This window comes from Thamnophis sirtalis, unplaced genomic scaffold (genome assembly GCF_051295495.1).
Source record: "Thamnophis sirtalis isolate CommonGarterSnake01/CBP01778 unplaced genomic scaffold, rThaSir2_p1.2 scaffold_5, whole genome shotgun sequence".
Lineage (NCBI taxonomy): Eukaryota > Metazoa > Chordata > Lepidosauria > Squamata > Natricidae > Thamnophis > Thamnophis sirtalis.
In genome coordinates this window covers 94,842,080-94,860,203 of record NW_028261385.1, presented here as the reverse complement: position 1 = coordinate 94,860,203, position 18,124 = coordinate 94,842,080, and positions in this window count along the sequence as shown.

Genomic DNA, 18,124 nt, shown 5'->3' with positions numbered 1-18,124 from the left:
ACAGAGGAGAACTATAAGCAGTTTTGTCTAAAACTTCCTGTTAAACTAGGATTTCCCACTACAGGCCGTAGAGACAGTCCAATTCTGCTTACAACTGCAATTGATTCCAAAATTTTCATTGCTAAGCCAAGCATTGGTGAAAAGAGTTTTGCCCTATTTTACAATCTTTCTTGTCTCAACGGTGAAGTGAATCCCTGCAGTTGTCGTGTAGTTGTTAAGTGAATCTGGCTTCCTCCATTGACTCTGTGGGTAGGAAGGTTAGCAATGATGATCAAGAATGCATGTCAGTCACTTAGCACTCAAATTTTTATCCATGGGGACAGTGATAGAATGCAACCGGTTTAACAACCAGTTCAGTGAGCGTGCAGCGTTCAAAAACCACCCATTTTAAGCTTAAAAACTTACCTTCTATGTTAGCGCTGGTGAGTAAAACTGCTGACGTGCGGCAATCCGCTGTTCTGCACAAATCAGCTGAGCTAAAATACAGGGAAATATAGGGATAGGAAAGGGCAGGGGCGGTGTGGTTGGGGCCAACTGATCACTGGCACTACCAGTTCATTAGAACCAGTGCGAACCAGTAGAATACCACCACTGCATGGGACAGTGACACGTGAAGGCTAAAAGGCACAATCCTTCTGCAGATATTCCTTCATGGCAGACACTGTTGTGGCCTGCCAGCAATTAGCATTGCTGGCAGCAGAGTTGGACAGTGAGGAGGTTGGGGAGGAGCATGGGGCAGTCCTGGAGGCTGGGGAAGGTTTGGACAAGGGCTCTGTGTCAGAGGCAGACGGGGCCGAGGCCGTCTGGCAGTGATCAGGTGCCTACGGAGCTAGACAGCAGTGAGGCAGAGGAACAGCTAGAGACTGTTCCCAGTATGCACAGAGCTGCCAGAAGAAAAGAACATCTCAGAAATCAGGGTTGACTTGGGAGTAAAGTCACAGGTGGAAGGTGGTTGGCCCCTCCCATAGGAAATAAAAGAGGAGCGGAAGGGGAGTGGGCTTTTGCAGGAAACAATTTATTTGTTTGTTCATTCATTAGATTCCTTTCAGGAGTGTGAAGATCAGAGGTGGGTTCCTACCAGTTCGGACCGGTTCAGCCGAGTAGGTATAACTCAGCCTGCCACTCTGCTGAACTGGTTCTATTGGCCATAGGTACTGCCATCTTGTTTTTTGCTTCTACGCAAGCACAGTACCATTTTTTCAGTACTGTGCATGCGCACATTGCGCACATCAAACGCGCATGGGGTGCATCCCTGAGCGAACTGGCAGTGGCAGCAGCCGGAACCCATCCCCAGTGAAGATCTGTCTGTGAATCTCCGAGACTCTGTGCCCAGTCTTTCCTTGCACAGCACCTCATTTGGAAAATATTTACATGGCAGCTTTCCAAGATAGATAAGGTCTGTAGTCATAAATATTCCGTTGAAAGACTGTTTGCCAGGCCTTGCTGAGTGTGAATGAGAGAAATTCACATGTGTTTCATAAAAGGAATTTTGTCACAACCAGGATTCTGCCTCGTGCTTTTTGGGGAAACCTAAGTCAGAACAGACACACATTTTAAGGGTCGTGCTTTTAAATCAAACACCTGCAGCCTCTGTGCTCCCCCCCCCGGATCAATAATTTTTTTGGGTGCCTATATGGCTCTTAAGGTCTCTTATAATCCTTCTTTATTCCATCTGGATGCCAGAGTAATGCTAGGAGATTTTATTTATTTTTTGCTTTTCTTCAGAAGCTGTCTTGCAGCCGCTTCCCTCCTGCCATCTCCTTTACGCTGAATTTGTAATCTGCTTCTCCTGATGAGATTCACTCTAAGGACTCTGTTCCAAAATCTGTTCTCAACAGACGTGTTTGGTCTTTAGCTTTGAGAGCTACGTGCTGTTCTCTTAAGATGTTCACACAAAAATTAAGAGCTCTAATGCCAAGTAGACTCTGATGACTTGTCAGAGAAATGGTTTAGGATTAGTTTGGCAAGCTAAACACTAAACGGCATTTAAGCCAAATTCCCAAGAAAATCGGTGATCTCTGAATTCAACATTTGACTTAGGATGTACCATCATTTTCTTGAAGGAAAGTTTAGTTTCACCGGGCAACTGATTTGGGAATAAGTTGTTATGTAACTTCCATTTAAAAATGGGAGTGTTTGTAAGGAAGAAGGGCATTTTTATATAAGTAGTCTTTGACCTGTGACCATAATTGAGCCCAAAATTTCTGTTGTTAAGTGAGATGTTTTGCTAAGGGAGTTTTGCTCCATTTTATGACCTATCTTGCCACTGTTGTTAAGTGAATCCTGCAGTTGATAAGTTAATAACCCGGTTGTTGAGTGAATCTGGCTTCCCCATTGACTTTGCTTGTCAAAAGGTTGCAAAAGGCAATCACATGACCTTGGGACACCTCAATGGTCATAAGTATGAACCAATATTTTTGTACTCCGTTCTGTATACCATCTACATTCTGTCAACATTCAGCGTGCGTATCCAAACAAAAATTCAGGATCTTTTCAATTCTGAAAAGCTTACTGTTTATTAAATACATAGTGTGGTAATGGCAAGGTAAAACTCTGAATTTCTAAGGCACCAGTTCACAGTATTAAACAATGATTTTCACAGCCAAACCCCCAGGCTTCCACGTAGACCACGTAAACAAGTTTTCTTTGTTATGGGAACCATCTGCCTTCTTCTTCACACTTGTTGATATGACCTTGTTGATATGACCTTGATATGTTTCCAGACTCTCACAAGCTTTCGTGGAACTGCAGAAGTTTCATTTCTCCAAACTAACCCATTCGTAGTCAACGCCTCTCAGCCTTACTCTAATGACAAATTAGCAATAGCAATAGCAGTTAGACTTATATACCGCTTCATAGGGCTTTCAGCCCTCTCTAAGCGGTTTACAGAGTCAGCATATTGCCCCCACAGTCCGGGTCCTCATTTCACCCACCTCGGAAGGATGGAAGGCTGAGTCAACCTTGAGCCGGTGAGATTTGAACCGCTGAACTGCAGATAACAGTCAGCTGAAGTGGCCTGCAGTACTGCACCCTAACCACTGCACCACCTCGGCTCACAAACGAAACGAAGAGGCATGTAGCTGCCCATGCTTCACCCTTGACATATTCATTCTTTACCAATTCTCCTCTTGAATTACCACACATACTTAAGTAACCAGTCTCAGTACATTACTTTTCTTTTTTTATGTTCTTCTAACATATCCAACTTACATTTCCAAATAACAAAATTGACAGTTCTTTTATGCTGCTATTTCAGCTTTATTCAAGAAACAATCATCCCTTGCCAAGTATGTGGCAGTAACCTCCCAAACGTAAGTCATGGTCACTTTTTGTACCCTTTCTCTCTAGGCACACTTAATTCCCAATTGGTTTTCCATTTTCTCTTGTGAACTTTCCTTTCAAATCTGGGAACAACAGTGACTTCATGAGCAAACCACATCAATATTTTTGCATTGTCCCAGTTATACCATTTGTTTGAAACATTCTTGCCATATATTTATCATTTTCTTTTAATCATTTTTCTATAAATGTAATATTTACAGTATCCATTTAAACTCTCTTTCTTGCCATATCACTATCATTCCCATGCTAATTTCTAAGTAGCCTTTTCAATAGTCTCTTCATCCCATAGCATTTTATCATTTTTATATTCATTTCCACACTCTCTGCTACAGGCTTTTTATTTAGCCTTTTCACTCATTCTCAAAAGTGTTTCAGTGTTTGATTATTTATTATTTCCTATTTATTATTATTTTAAATACTTAATATAGGTATTTCAGTATTTTCTTTTGTGGAAGATTGCTGAGCCCATAGTATAGAAAATTGGAGATATCAAACCTCCCCTCACTGAGACTTTCTGAGTCTTCATTCCTTGGATCTGGCTCCTTATTTATGGCAGTAGCTTGGCAGTTCCTGCTGCCGCAGGGGATGTGCCAACTCTGAAGCGAACCTGGCTGAAGCCATCTTGTGCTGCCTCAAAGTTGCCATGAAGCCTGAGAGGAGAAGGGGAGGTGGGGAAGTAAATAGTCCAGCTTACAGTCAAAATAAAAAGTTTTCCTGAGGGAACCAATGTCATTGTATCAGGTGACTGGAGAAGGAGGAATCATGTGACTGGTGATTCTGGGGAGGGGGAAAAGTTTCATTGTTTCATTAGATGAAAACCGCGGGAACTTTCAGAGTTGGTTTTCCCTGGCTGTGCCGATATGATGTATCCAAAACCATGTTCTTAAAGGAATCTACGTGCCTTGGAGTTCTGCTTTCAATGGGTGCATTACTCAGAATGCTGACAGGATGCTTCATTTGACACTTATTCCCAGATATTCATTCATTCATTCATTCATTCATTCATTCATTCATTCATTCATTCATTCATTCATTTATATGCCATCCATCTCATTATCAAGATTTCAAATTCCACTACACAAGAGACACACGGAGGTTACAACTTTGTTGCCTTCCTGGCAATTAAAAGGTAAAATACAAAACATGTGTTTTCAATAATGGCAAACTTCTGCCCAAATTATATTGAGACATGGTGATTAGAAGTGTTGGGTATTTCCTTGGGTGAAATACAGTTTCACACGAGATAAATGAAATCAAACCTTCTTAAAAAGAAAACGATCAAAGACAGACAATCTTTTTAAAAAAGATTAAAATGCAAATATTTAGTACTAAAGAAGAAAACTTACAAAGCTGTTGAGAGCACCAGATGTAACAGCTGCAAATAAACAAGAAAAACCCAACAGAAAATATCATGCTGCAGACAGAACACAGGATGGTGATAATCTGCTGTATGACTGCTTTGAGTTTCCATAAAATGCTAGAAAGGGAGAGTTTTAATTTTTTTAGCAGAGTTTTAAAAACAAAACGGTAACTTTATGCATAGCATGATATTGGGAAAAGCTGGAATTGCGCCCGATTTCTGAACTTATAAAGACAAATGTAGAACATTGTGCAATGAAACTAGGACAATCATAGAAACAAAACCAAGTCATCTTTTATTGCAAAAACAGCAAACTTCTTTCTTTTCTAGATTTTTTACAGCTTCTTTTAGATGCCACACTTTAATTAAAATCTGTGAACAGTGCTAATCCTTTTGTTTTCCAGCCTTTGTCTATCATTATGTAACTTTTTTTAAATGAAGCAATCTCCAGTGAAGGAACAGGTGGGCTAATCTGATTTTGTATGGACCTAATGCCACATCTCTTTGGCAGGGATGTGGATTCTCTTTATGGCCTGTAGTCTGCATGAGAGTCAGTGTATTCTTTTTTGGCCTGTTGACCAGCAAGAAAAGTATATTCACACTATCATCAAAATCACTGCGCCTTTTCACTGTCTCTTACATTCTTTGCTGTCTTTGGCCAATCTTTACGATTATATACCTTCTTTTCATTGTTTAACCGTTTTATAGTCTCTTTTTGTTTCATTGCCATACTGCAATTATTTTAACAGAATAACAGAGTTGGAAGGGATCTTGGAGGTCTTCTAATCCAACCCACTGCTCAGGCAGGAAACCCTATACAATTTCAGACAAATGGTTGTCCAATCTCTTCTTAAATATTTCCAGTGTTGGAGCAGCCCAAACCTCTGGAGGCAAGTTGTTCCGCTGATTAATTGTTCTAACTGTCAGGAATTTTTTCCTTACTTCTAAGTTGCTTCTCTCCTTGATTAATTTCCACTCATTGTTTCTTGTTCTACCCTCAGGTGCTTTGGAGAATAGGTTGACTCCTTCTTTTTTGTGGCAGTGTCTTAGATATTGGGACATTGCTATCGTGTCACCCCCAGTCCTTCTTTCAGTTAAATAGCCTTCCCTCTGGAATGAGCTGCCCCCGGAGCTTCGTATAATCCCCAACCTCAGGTCCTTCCGACGCGCCCTAAAAAGTTGGCTTTTCCAGCAAGCCGGCCTGGCTTGAACAAAATAAAATAAATGATTGATTATTGTTAATTTTAATCGAATTTTTAAATGTTATTGTTAATCTTAATTGGGTTTGTTTTTTGGATACTCTATCTAATTTTTTAAAAAACTTTTGTAATATGTGTTTTTTTAATGTTGTATGCCGCCCTGAGTCCTTGGGAGAAGGGCAACCTATAAATCCAATAAATCCAATCCAATCCAATCCAAATTAGACATACCCAATTCCTGCAACCATTTTTTATATGCTTTAGCCTCTCAGTCTCCTAATTATATTTGTTCTTCTTCTCTACACTCTTTCTAAAACCTCAATATTTTTTTTACATTGTGGCGACTCAAACTGGATGCAGTATTCCAAGCGTGGTCGTACCAAGGCATTATAAAGTAGTACTAACAACTTCATGTGATCTTGATTCTATCCCTCTGCTAAGGCAGCCTAGGATTGCATTGGATTTTTGGCAGCTGCAGCACACTCCTATTTAAGTGATTGTCCACTAGGACTCCAAGATTCCCTCTCACAGTTACTACTTGTGGAATTTTATATCCATGCCTTTCTCTTTCACACATGTTTTGCTTCAGAATTCTATGTGGCATTCTTTTCAAACTTCCCACTGGCTTAACTACACAGACTGCTGTGGAATCTGGCAACATAATTCTTTCCCCATCAGCTTCCACGTCCTCTTTGGATCTACTTGATATTCGTTCTTTTGGGAAACTATTTTCAAATGCTTTTGCATATTTTTTCTTCCTACTTTTATTCTTATTTTGCTTTCTCCCTTGAGATCCAATCTTGCTGCCACCTTATCAGGGTCTGATAAGTGCCTTTTATCACCCATGTATCCTCCACAGGTTCCTTGATCATAAACAATAAAAATCAATCATGCCTTAAGAATTATGAAAATACATCTTTCCAAACCCTACTACTATTTATAATAATGATGATGATGATGATGATGATGATGATGATGATGATGATGATGAAGATGATAGAACCAGTTCGTGGGCGTGGCCAGCTGAGTTACTACCTACTCAGCCAAACCGGTAGGAACCCAACTCTGGTTTGACACCCGTGCTCTATATTCTATGCCTGGCACCAGATGGGCCTGCAGACAATAACTCCAATGGTGTGTGATGGTTTTGCTTTCATTTATCACTTTTTATAATATAGTATAATAGTCATGCAAGAATCATTGCTAACTGCAAGGACAAAATATTAATCAGTTGGTGCACATTCAGTTAGTAAGCCCAGTTTCATTCTAGGCATTTTCATGATATGAGTAATGATCTGAGTAATGTATAATCTCTAATTTAAGGACTGTCTTATAAACTAAAATATTGTTGCCTGATTTCCATCAACCAAGGAACTGTATCTCCAACTATTTCTGCCTACTGGTTCAAAAACAGGGTACCTTTCAGGTCCTTCTATTAAATGCTGTCATTTTGCAGGACTGGGGAAGCATGCCTTCTCTGTGGTGGCCTCCATCCCCTGGAAGAGCACCTCCCACAAAAGATATGGATGGTGTCCTCTCTCCAAGATTCTAAAAAATCCTTAAAACCTGTGTTTGATCTCAGACCTGGGTTAATGTGTCTCTGGAACCCTTGGTGTGGTTTAGAATGGTTAAGACTGTTTTAGTTCAAGCCACTTGTGATGTTGCACATTTTAACTATTTTTCCAGTTTGGCATTTGTAAGCTGCCCAGAGTTTACTAGAGCAGGGGCAGCTCAATTTAAATTAATTTAATGTAAATTAAGAATTTAAATTATAATTAATTTAAATTATTAATTCAAATTGATTAATTTAATTTAATATAATCAATTTAAAAGGGACATGGTGGCTCAGTGGCTAAGACACTGAGCTTGTAGATTGGAAAGGTCAGCAGTTTGGTGGTTCGAATCCCTAGCGTCGCATAACGGAGTGAGCTCCCATTACTTGTCCAGCTTCTGCCAACCTAGCAGTTTGAAAGCATGTAAAAATGCAAGTAGAAAAATAGGGACCACCTTTGGTGGGAAGGTAACAGCATTCTGTGTGCCTTTGGCATTTAGTCATGCTGGCCACATAACCACAGAGACAGTGCTGGCTCTTTGGCTTTGAAATGGAGATGAGCACCGCCCCCTAGAGTCAGGAATGACTAGCACGTATGTGCGAGGGGAACATTTATCTTTAATCAATTGAAATTAATAATTAATAATAATTAGAATTCCCACACAAGGTAACAAAGTGGCACACTCGAGTTAGATAAATATAGACAGACAGAACACACCCATATGCTTATTCAGTTATTTGAGGAAAGAAAGACATGTAAAATCCCCCAAATAAAACTCTTTTAGCAGACAGATGTTAATTTAGTTCTTCAGACCCTGATATGTACGTAGATGCTTGGTCGAAATCATGCAGATGGTTCTGGGATTCTGAGGAAATAGCATGCTTTGTGTACATTTCTTTGAGGCTTCAACTTCCAGCTGTATCTTCAAATAAATTCATAGGTAATCATCTCCAGAAAGCTGAGGGAAGATAGGCAGAGCCCATTGAAGTAATGAGCACCTATGTTTTCTTCTCAGAAAATAACTTTTGCATTAGATTTGGAATTAATAACCTTCGGGGGTTATGAAGCCTTCCCTATCTCTGCTTGGTAGAAAACATTGCTTCCTTCTGAATATCTGTTTATGATGCTGGGGGTTAAAAAAGCACAGCTACCCTTTCAGGGGGAAAAAAACAGATGGCATCACTGCTCAAGGGAACTGAGTTTGCTTGTGTTGTTTTATTTGGTGTTAGCGCTGTGTTTCTATTTCTAAGGATGGAACGCTCACATTTTATCAACAGGCTCAGAAACAGGGAATACAAAATGCATACAAATCTCAAAGCATTTTGATTTGGTGCCCTTTTGCTACACAATGAGTAGTCCCTTCTTTCTTCTACAATGCAGTCAAATGCAGCCTGTGTGATGCACTGCTGGACCTGCCTCCTGCACCTTTTCACTCAAAGAGAGCACACAAAGTGTAGAGAGAAAGCTGTGCCAGTAGAATGTCTGTTGACAGAATATTTGACCTATTGGTTCAAGAGCTGAGACCTACACTGTCTTCCTTTGTTTGGAATTCCTGAGACTTCTGGAGGGTTGAACCCTGTCTAATTCTGTGCCAATGCTTGCCCTCTTTCTTTGTTTCTCCAGAAGTCAAACCCTAATCATAATGCAGGAATGAGTTGCTCTGTACTTTGGCCTCCAATGCCCACACCTGAGTCACATCAGGGCCTAGGAGATACTGTCACCTCTAAGGTTGGTCTGGAATGGAATGTTACAAATGTTAGAACAAGGGTCAGCAACCTGTGGCTCTGGAGCTGCATGTGGCTCTTTCATCCCTCTGCTGCGGCTCCCTGTTGCTCAAAATATGTGTCACAACCACCAATGTGTGACACCTGCCAGCATGCAATTTATTGAGCTTTTTGACCCCCAGTAGGCTAACCATGGATAAATCCAAGAAAAGAAAAGTTTCAGAAGAAAATAGAACCTTTAATTCAAATACATATGGTAGTTTTGTGGGTGCTCAGGAAATAGGCAGGCACGGGAAGGGATTTGTGATTCCCGGTGTTTTCTTTTCTGTGGGAAACAGGTCCAAATGGCTCTTTGGGTGTTTAAGGTTGCTGACCCCTGTGTTAGAACATGCCACATGACACAGAAATGGACAGTCCCAGTGGTGAAAGGACAGAGAAAACAGGGACTGGAGTCACTGCTAATTTTGTTGTCGTTTCAGATGTCAGGCTTTCTGATCATGTCAGAGTTATCTGGCTCAGCTACTGAGCCATTAACCATGTTTATAAACCCAGTGGTTAGGTTCACAGAGAGTGAAGCCAGCATGAAACAAATCATGTTGTGAGGTAGCATTATGTGCAAATTACATCTTCATTAGGATGACCATATTATCAATTGTTGTCCAATAACAATTACATAAAAAAGTAACTGGAAGGGATGTTAGCCATAGATAGAGAAAGCATCAAATAAACATGAATAAGTGGGGACAGTAAGACAGGGATGATAGGCACGTTGGTGAACTTATGCACGCCCCTTACAGACCTCTTAGGAATGGGGTGCGGTCAACAGTAGACAGTCTAAGGTTAAAGTTGTGGGAGTTTGGGGATGAAACCACAGAGCCAGATAGTGCACTCCAAGCATTGACCACTCTGTTGCTGAAGTTGTATTTTCAGCAATCACGTTTACCTTAAGTTAGTATCTATTGTCAGCTGTATTGTTGTATTGTTGTGGTTGAAGCTGAAGTAGTTATTGACAGGTAGGACATTGTAGCAGATAATTTTATGTACTATGCTTAGATCAGACCAAAGGCAGCATAGTTCTAAATTGTCTAAGCCCAAAATTTCAAGCATGGTGGTATAAGGTATTCTGTTGTGAGCAGAGGAGTGGAGGACTCTTCTTGTGAAATAGCTCTGGATTCTCCCAATTATATTAAGGTCTGATATGTAGTGCAGATTCCAGACAGATGAGCTGTATTCAAGAATAGGTCTAGGGAAGATTTTATATGCCCTAGTTTGCAATACCTTCATTAAACCCTGATTTTCTACAGATTAAAGGAAGAACTGGCTTTATTCTTCTTCAAATTGAGTATCTCTATCTTTGCTGTTAAATATCAGAAGAAGCTCACAGAAGGGAGTTTAGCCCAACATATGATCATTTGGTTGAGAAAACGTATTCCAAAGCAAGCATAAGCGAGTTTTATGTTTAGTCTTTGTTAGGAATCCTCCAAGAAATGACAGGTCCAAGGATTTTAGGAAATTAGCTATCAATTTTCACAAGGGACTCTTCTAAACATTCTGGCTGGGTTTGCATGACAGTTAGCCATCAGACTTTAGTCTTGCTTATTATACAAATCCAGCCAGCATGATTAATTTATGGTTCAATGCATCTTGCAGATCCAAAGAATTGGATGTATTGAGTAAACCAGGAATAAGTTAAACACAAACAAGTCTGTTGTGCAAACACAGGATCTGCTTCATAATCTCCCCACCCATATTGTTACACCCATCTCCCATCAATCAAAATCTCACCTGGTCTTCCTGAAACTGTCTAATGTATTATAAGCCCCAAAGGGCTTCTGTAGCTGATCAAATGATTCTTTGTTATAGGAACGGTTATCCACCCCCCCTCTGCTCAAAATACAAAGGCTGTTCTTCCTTCTCTAGGGCAAAAGGTCTAATTCCACAAAGGCAAAATGTATTACAGTGCAAAATTAGCAAAGGTCATCCCTTTTGAGATTTGATAAATGAAAAATACAATTTAACAATGTAGCACCGTGTTGGCAAACCTATGGCACGCGTGCCACAGGTGGCATGCAGAGCCCTCTCTGCGGGCACACCAGCCATCGCCCCAGCCCAGCTCCACTGCACATGCGCATGCACCTCCCGCTGGCCAGCTGGTCTTTGCGTCTCTGCCGCGCACGCATGGCATGCAGGGATATGCGCATGTGCACGCATGGGAAGACAGGGTGCATACACTAGGGGGCACATGCATTGCATTTTGGAGCCTTGTGCCCCCCCCCAGCCCGTTTTGGGCCTGGAAGGCCTCCTGCACCAACCTGGAAGCCACAAATGGGCAGGGGGTGGGGTGGAGAACATGCACCCCACATATGCGGGGGAGTCACACACACATTACATTATGGGTGTGTGCTTTCAGCACTTGATGACAAAAAGGTTAGCCATCACTGGTCTAGCTCTAGGTGCGAAGAAGTCAATGATGGATCTATCTTCAACATCACTTTTTCTAGATTGTTTTGCATTTGCACTGCACCAACCTACTAATTAACTCATCCTCCCCCCCCCCCCCCGGAATGGCAGCATTCTGTACTAAAGGATAGTTAAGAGAATCACACAAAACATGGAGCTGGAGGAGGCGCAGGTGATGGAGTATATCGTTTTGATGGTAGCTTCTCATTCAAAAGCCACGGATTCTCGTCTTGTGGCTGTTCTGCTCTCATTTTGAACCCTAGAGCAGATTAGTCCTGAAATAAGCACCCCCATTTGCTTCAAGTGCTCTTCAAACTTTCTCAGAAGACTCTCAGCCTCTGAAAAGCATTGTCTCCGAGCTTCAGAAATTGTTTAGACTGCACAATTTCATTTGTTGTCATATCTCAAAAATTGTTACTTACAGTCCTTCTGTTTTGTTCTGAACCGAAATGGGAAGGCAGGAGCTATAGAAAAGACTTTTCTGTCTTGTGGAGAACAATAGGGATAGCTACTCACAGCACAAAGTAACCGCAGAAGGAAATTCTTTCCTTGTTGTATTCTAAGGCTGACTGACTGAATTGCTTTAAAAAAATAGTTTGGGGAATAGATGTATCTTATAAAGGCAGCTTTTCCACCCTCCTTCTCACCTTTGTAGTCTGGTTCTTTTTGCTCACTGCATATACAACTCCAGACTATTGTGCAAATGATCCATAAAAGCAGGCCTTGACTTGATTCAAATAAAAACATGATCAAACTTGCCCACAATGGCTCTGATCTATAATATTAAGAAAGAAGGAACATGCTCCTTTTTGTCCTAGTGGCTTTTCTTTCTCTTTCTCTTTTAAATTATAATGATGAGTACATTGAAAAGTCACCATGAATTTTCAGTGATGTTCAATGAAGGAGAGGATTTGGAAGACAACGTGTTAACCTTGAAAAAAGAAAAGTTCCCCGAGATGATATGTGCAAAGATGGAAAGGTTTGGCATTGCACATTATGAAGGAATGGTTAGTGAAATTGACAGAACTTGCTGGGATGGATAAATTGATTTCTTTGATTAGAAAAAGGTTATTACTGACCTTCATCAATGATCAGACACGGCTTATGGACTTTTTGCATAAGAAGGAAAATTATTTTATGACTTATGCTTAGTCATAGAGGATTAGAAAGAATTAGTTTGGGAAAGAAGGAAAATCTGATGTAATTTTAGGCAGACAGATTTGATTAGAATTGCATGTATAATTGCCAAGAGGAAAATAAGAAAATTGTGTCTGTTCGTCTGTCTGTCCATCCATCCATATCTATCATGTATCTATCTATCTATCTATCTATCTATCTATCTATCTATCTATCTATCTATCTATCTATCTATCTATCTATCTATCTATCTATCATCTATCATCTATCCATGTTTTCTCTGCTTTTTTCTTTTTTCTGTATTTTTCCTCTGTTCTGTTTTTTTCTTCTTTTTTATTTTTCATATGTATTTTACTATATTTCCCCCTTTTCCCCTCTTTCCTTTCTTTGAATGTATTTGTTATTGTCTATGTAAAATCTTTCAATAAAAGTTTTTTTTTTAAAAAAGTAAACTTTTCTTTTTGCATTTCAGACCAACGCAAACCTGATCCGAACAAGAACAGATTGAACCCAAAATCCATGGTGTTGGCTATTACCTTTAAAGCCCTAGATAGCAGGGGGGCAGCTTACTCGTGGGACTCCCTCTCCCCAGTAGCGTCCCACCAGATCTGGCACAGGGGGGCTCTCTGGCTATGATCAATGAGGCAACATCACCGGGTGGGCTTAGGAAGCAGACCTTATCTAGCACGGCACCTGCCCTATGGAACAGCATCCCCCTGGGGATACCAACAACCTCTTGTGGAAGGCAATGAAGACCTGGTTGTCTCCTAGAAATTAAGCGTGTTCACTTCAGCGTGGCTACATGTTGTAAGTGTTCTACCTTTTATTTTGTTGTCATCTGTCAGCCCTTCTTCATTCAAAAATCAGGAAAGAAAACCACAGGACTCCATTGGTAGAAATCAAGTGTACTTTTACTAATTATAAATGAATAGAAGCGAAGCTAAGCAAAGCGAAGTCTGGTTATTTAGGCGCGAAAGCGAATAATATATTGTATATTTCATTCCCCTCCCCTTGGCATCCCGTGCACAGTCCAATCATAAAACTCCCAAATGTCAGGTGTGAGATAACTTCGAGAGGCATCCCCAGGATGGAATGCTGATCCGTTGGCCTTGGTGGGAAACCTCCTCCTCCACATGCGCAGTAAGGTGGACAGTTCAAAATCCAGAATCTTCCTCCAGCACAACAATGAATCCCCTCCCAAATACCATGCCCCCCCCCTCCCCATTTCAATGGCAGCCGAAGCAGCAGCAAAGCAGAGGCTGACATCCGGCTCTCCTCCAGAAAAAGGCGGTCAGAGCTGCAAAATGACAAAGCACAAACAAACAGACGAATCACAAGAAACATAAAGGGGAAAAGGGGAGAGGGAGAGAGAAAAACGTCAGGGAATCGGCCAAACTAGGGCTTGTCAGAATAATCAGAATAGAATTGGCGGAGCAACTTAGGGGCCTGGACATGGGACTTGTCCACCCACTCTGGGTATGAGAAGGGGGAAAATGCTTCCAAGCCACCAGGTACTGGATACGATTTTGCCGCCTATGGGAGTCCAAAATTTAGCGAACCTCGAAATGTTGTTCACCATCAATCAACAGCGGGGCGGGTGGTGGTGGAACAGGCGGACGCAAAGATGAAAAGTGAACAGGCTTTATGAGGCTAACATGAAAAACAGGGTAGACCCGGTTGAGGTGCTTAGGCAGCTGCAGCAGAACGGAAACAGGATTGATGACTTTGACAATAGGAAACGGACCAACATACTTAGGCCCCAACTTCTTCGACTTCTGGGGAGTCTGAAGAAACTTGGTGGACAGATAAACTTGATCACCCACCTTGTACTCAGCCGGTTTAGACCGTCTCTTATCCGCCTGTTTCTTATGTGCGCGATGCGCAGCATCCAAAGTTTGGAGTGCTAAAGGCCAAACGTGCCGAAGGCGATCACTCCACTCAGCCAGAGACGAGACCTGTGGCTGCTCACAAGGAACTTCTGGGATAGGTACAAAATCTTGACCAGATACAACCTGGAAAGGGGTGAAGCCAGTGCTGCTATGCACAGAATTATTATAAGCCACCTCCGCGTGCGGCAACAAGTCCACCCAATCATCTTGCTGGTAGTTGATGAAACAACGTAAATACTGCTCCAGAACAGAATTAGTCCTCTCACAAGCCCCATTAGTCTGAGGGTGGTGGGCGGAGCTTAGGCCCTGGGTGGAGCCAATCCGCTTAAGAAACTCCTTCCAGAACACGGAGGTGAATTGCACACCCCTATCCGAAATGATGCGGTCAGGCACCCCATGCAAGCAGTAAACGTGGGAGATGAACATCTTAGCGAGAGTCTTAGCAGACGGAATCTTGGAACAAGGGATGAAATGGACCTGTGTTGAGAACAAGTCAGTAACCACCCAGATAATGGTGTGCCCCTGGCTCTCAGGGAGCTCGACAATGAAGTCCATGCAGATCTCCTTCCATGGGGCGACAGTCTGGAGTAAGCCCTGCGGTTTTCCCAGTGGCCGTTTAGCAGTAGCACAAACGGGACAACTGGCCACATAAAGTTCAATGTCCTTTTTCAAAGAAGGCCACCAAAACTGCCTTTTCACGAGATGCAGCGTCTTCACAAAGCCAAAATGCCCCACCATCCGGGAATCATGAGCCCGTTGAAGAACCACTAGACGAAGAGATGCAGGAACGTAAAGTTTTGCCCCAATCCATGGTAAGTCGTCCCTCATGGTACATTCACTCACATGCTGCTGGAACCATTCATCATGAGTGAGGGCGCTCTTGAGGTTGGAAAGAAAATCCTGGGACATCTCCACCTTAGAATGTGCCTGATGTCTAGTAACCACTGGAGCAGCGAGGCTCGACGTGGGAATGACCGGCTGGACCACGCTGAGCTTAGAACAGTTGTACTGAGGAAGCCTGGATAAAGCATCAGCCATGAAATTCTTCCCCCCCCCCCCCCGGAATGTATTTCAGGGTGAAATTAAAACAATTGAAATGTTGAGCCCAGCGCATTTGCTTAGGAGAAAGTTTCCTAGGAGTTCTCAAAGCTTCCAAATTTTTATGGTCAGTCCACACCTCGAATGGGTGCTTAGCGCCTTCCAGAAAATGGCGCCATGTGGCTAGAGCCCAACGAACAGCAAATGCCTCTTTCTCCCAAATAGCCCAACGTCTCTCTGTGTCAGTCAGTTTGCGAGAGGTGTATGCGCAGGGCTGCAAGTTACCTTGATTATTGGCCTGAAGTAATACAGCCCCCACCGCCACGTCGCTGGCATCAGCCTGAACCACAAATGGCGCATCCATGTCCGGGTGCTTGAGGACTGGTTCCTCGGCAAAAAGCCGTTTTAACTTCTCAAAAACAGCTTGACATTCCATGGTCCAATCCAACGGCTTGCTAGGTTTGGGCTTCGGCCCGCCTTTGGACTTTAACAGGTTAGTAATGGGAAGAGCAATTTTAGCAAAAGAAGGGATGAACTGGCGATAGAAATTGGCAAACCCCAAAAATTTCTGCAACTGCCTGTGTGTACGAGGGGCCTCCCACTCAGTGACCGCTTTGACCTTAGCAGGATCCATCTCTATACCTGCGTGGGAGATACGATAGCCCAGGTAGTCAACTTTCTCTTGATGGAATTCACACTTGGACAACTTGGCGTAAAGCTCCACGGCTCTAAGCTTCTTCAGCACAGTACGAACCAGCTTTACGTGTTCCTCACGTGTTTGCGTGTAAATAAGGATATCGTCTAAATATACGATAACGCCTTTGTAAAGATGGTCATGTAACACCTCATTAATCAATTGCATGAAAACCGCAGTCCAAAACCGCCCCCTGCAGTCCAAAAGGCATCACACGAAACTGGAAATAGCCAAGGGGACAGTTGAAAGCCGTCTTCCACTCGTCTCCCTCTTTAATACGGACTCTATAGTATGCCTCCCGCAAATCCAGTTTAGTGAAAATGCGGCCCTTCCCCAATTGGGCCAGCATGTCCTTCATTAGGGGTAGTGGATAGAGGTTCTGAGCCGAGATTCCGTTAAGGTTCTTAAAATTAACACAAAGATGAAGAGAGCCATCCTTCTTCTCCCTGAACAGTACAGGGGCCGCCACCTTGGGTCTAGCGGGTTCAATAAAACCCCTTTCCAAATTTTTATCAATGAATCTTCTCATTTCCTCCATTTCCCTAGGAGACATTGAATATATTTGGGGCTTGGGAAGCTTTACTCCAGGTAAAATATCAATGGTGCAATCAGTGGGCCTGTGCGGGGGGAGCTTATCAGAAGATTTTTCTCTAAATACTCCTCTTAGATCCCAATATTCTTTCGGAATTTTTTCCACCCCTTCGATCCTCTCCTGCCCCCTGGCTGCCAAAGTGGGGTTAGAATCAGCAGGGTCTGGGGTCCCAACATCCCTTTCAGGGGGCTCGCCAGTGTGGATGTGTAACCACCCCTTCCTCCAGTTAATGCAAGGGTTCCATTTACGTAGCCAGGGGAGCCCTAAAATAAGGGGACGGTCCATTCCAGGTGCTACAATAAAAGTGATTAATTCCTGATGGGTCCCCATCTTCACCTCTAAGGGCTCAGTAGAAAAAAGAGCAGGGCCCCCTCCCGCAATAGAACCATCAATTTGGCAAAAAACAATAGGGGTTTTTAAAGTCCTTAATTTCAATCCCAGTTTTTCCACCATTGCTGGACTTATCATACAGTGAGAGCAGCCTGAATCCAGCAGAGCTAAAAGCTCTTCAGTCTCGCCAGCAGGTGGCACCCTTAGTTCAATAGGGATAAGCATGGGGCCTTTGTTTGAACTCACCCATTGGTGCGAGCGGTCGTCATCTGATTCGTCAGACGAGCTGGAGCTAATGTCTCCCTCCTCCTCCGGCTGGAAATGCTGGGGGACATTTTCAGCGGCGCACGCAGCCTCTCTCTTCTTGCTCAGAGGCTTACTTGCTTTCCTCTCTCTTCTGGGAGGGGGTGGAGCAGTCTGAGCCATTTTAACGCGGCAATTCACGGCGCGATGGCCCTCTTTTCCACAGCGGAAGCACGTGAAAGGCTTGGCCTTGCCGGCGAAGCTTCCCTTCCCTTCACCTCTGGCACTTCTTCCTCTTTCATGCATTGAAGCCTGGCCAAATCTAACTCAACGTCTGCTGCGTGTTCATACCAAGCAGTCACTCGGTGGGGAAGGTGTCTGTTAACGCATTATTGGTAAATTTTTTCCTTCAATCCCCCAGCAAACTGATCCAACAGTGCATCTTCTGACCATCCCCTCATATAGGCTGACAGCTGTTGAAACTCCTGAATGTACTCAGCCACCGGTCTATTTCCCTGCTTCAGGGCCCTAAATTTCACCTTCCCACGTTTCTCAATCAGCGG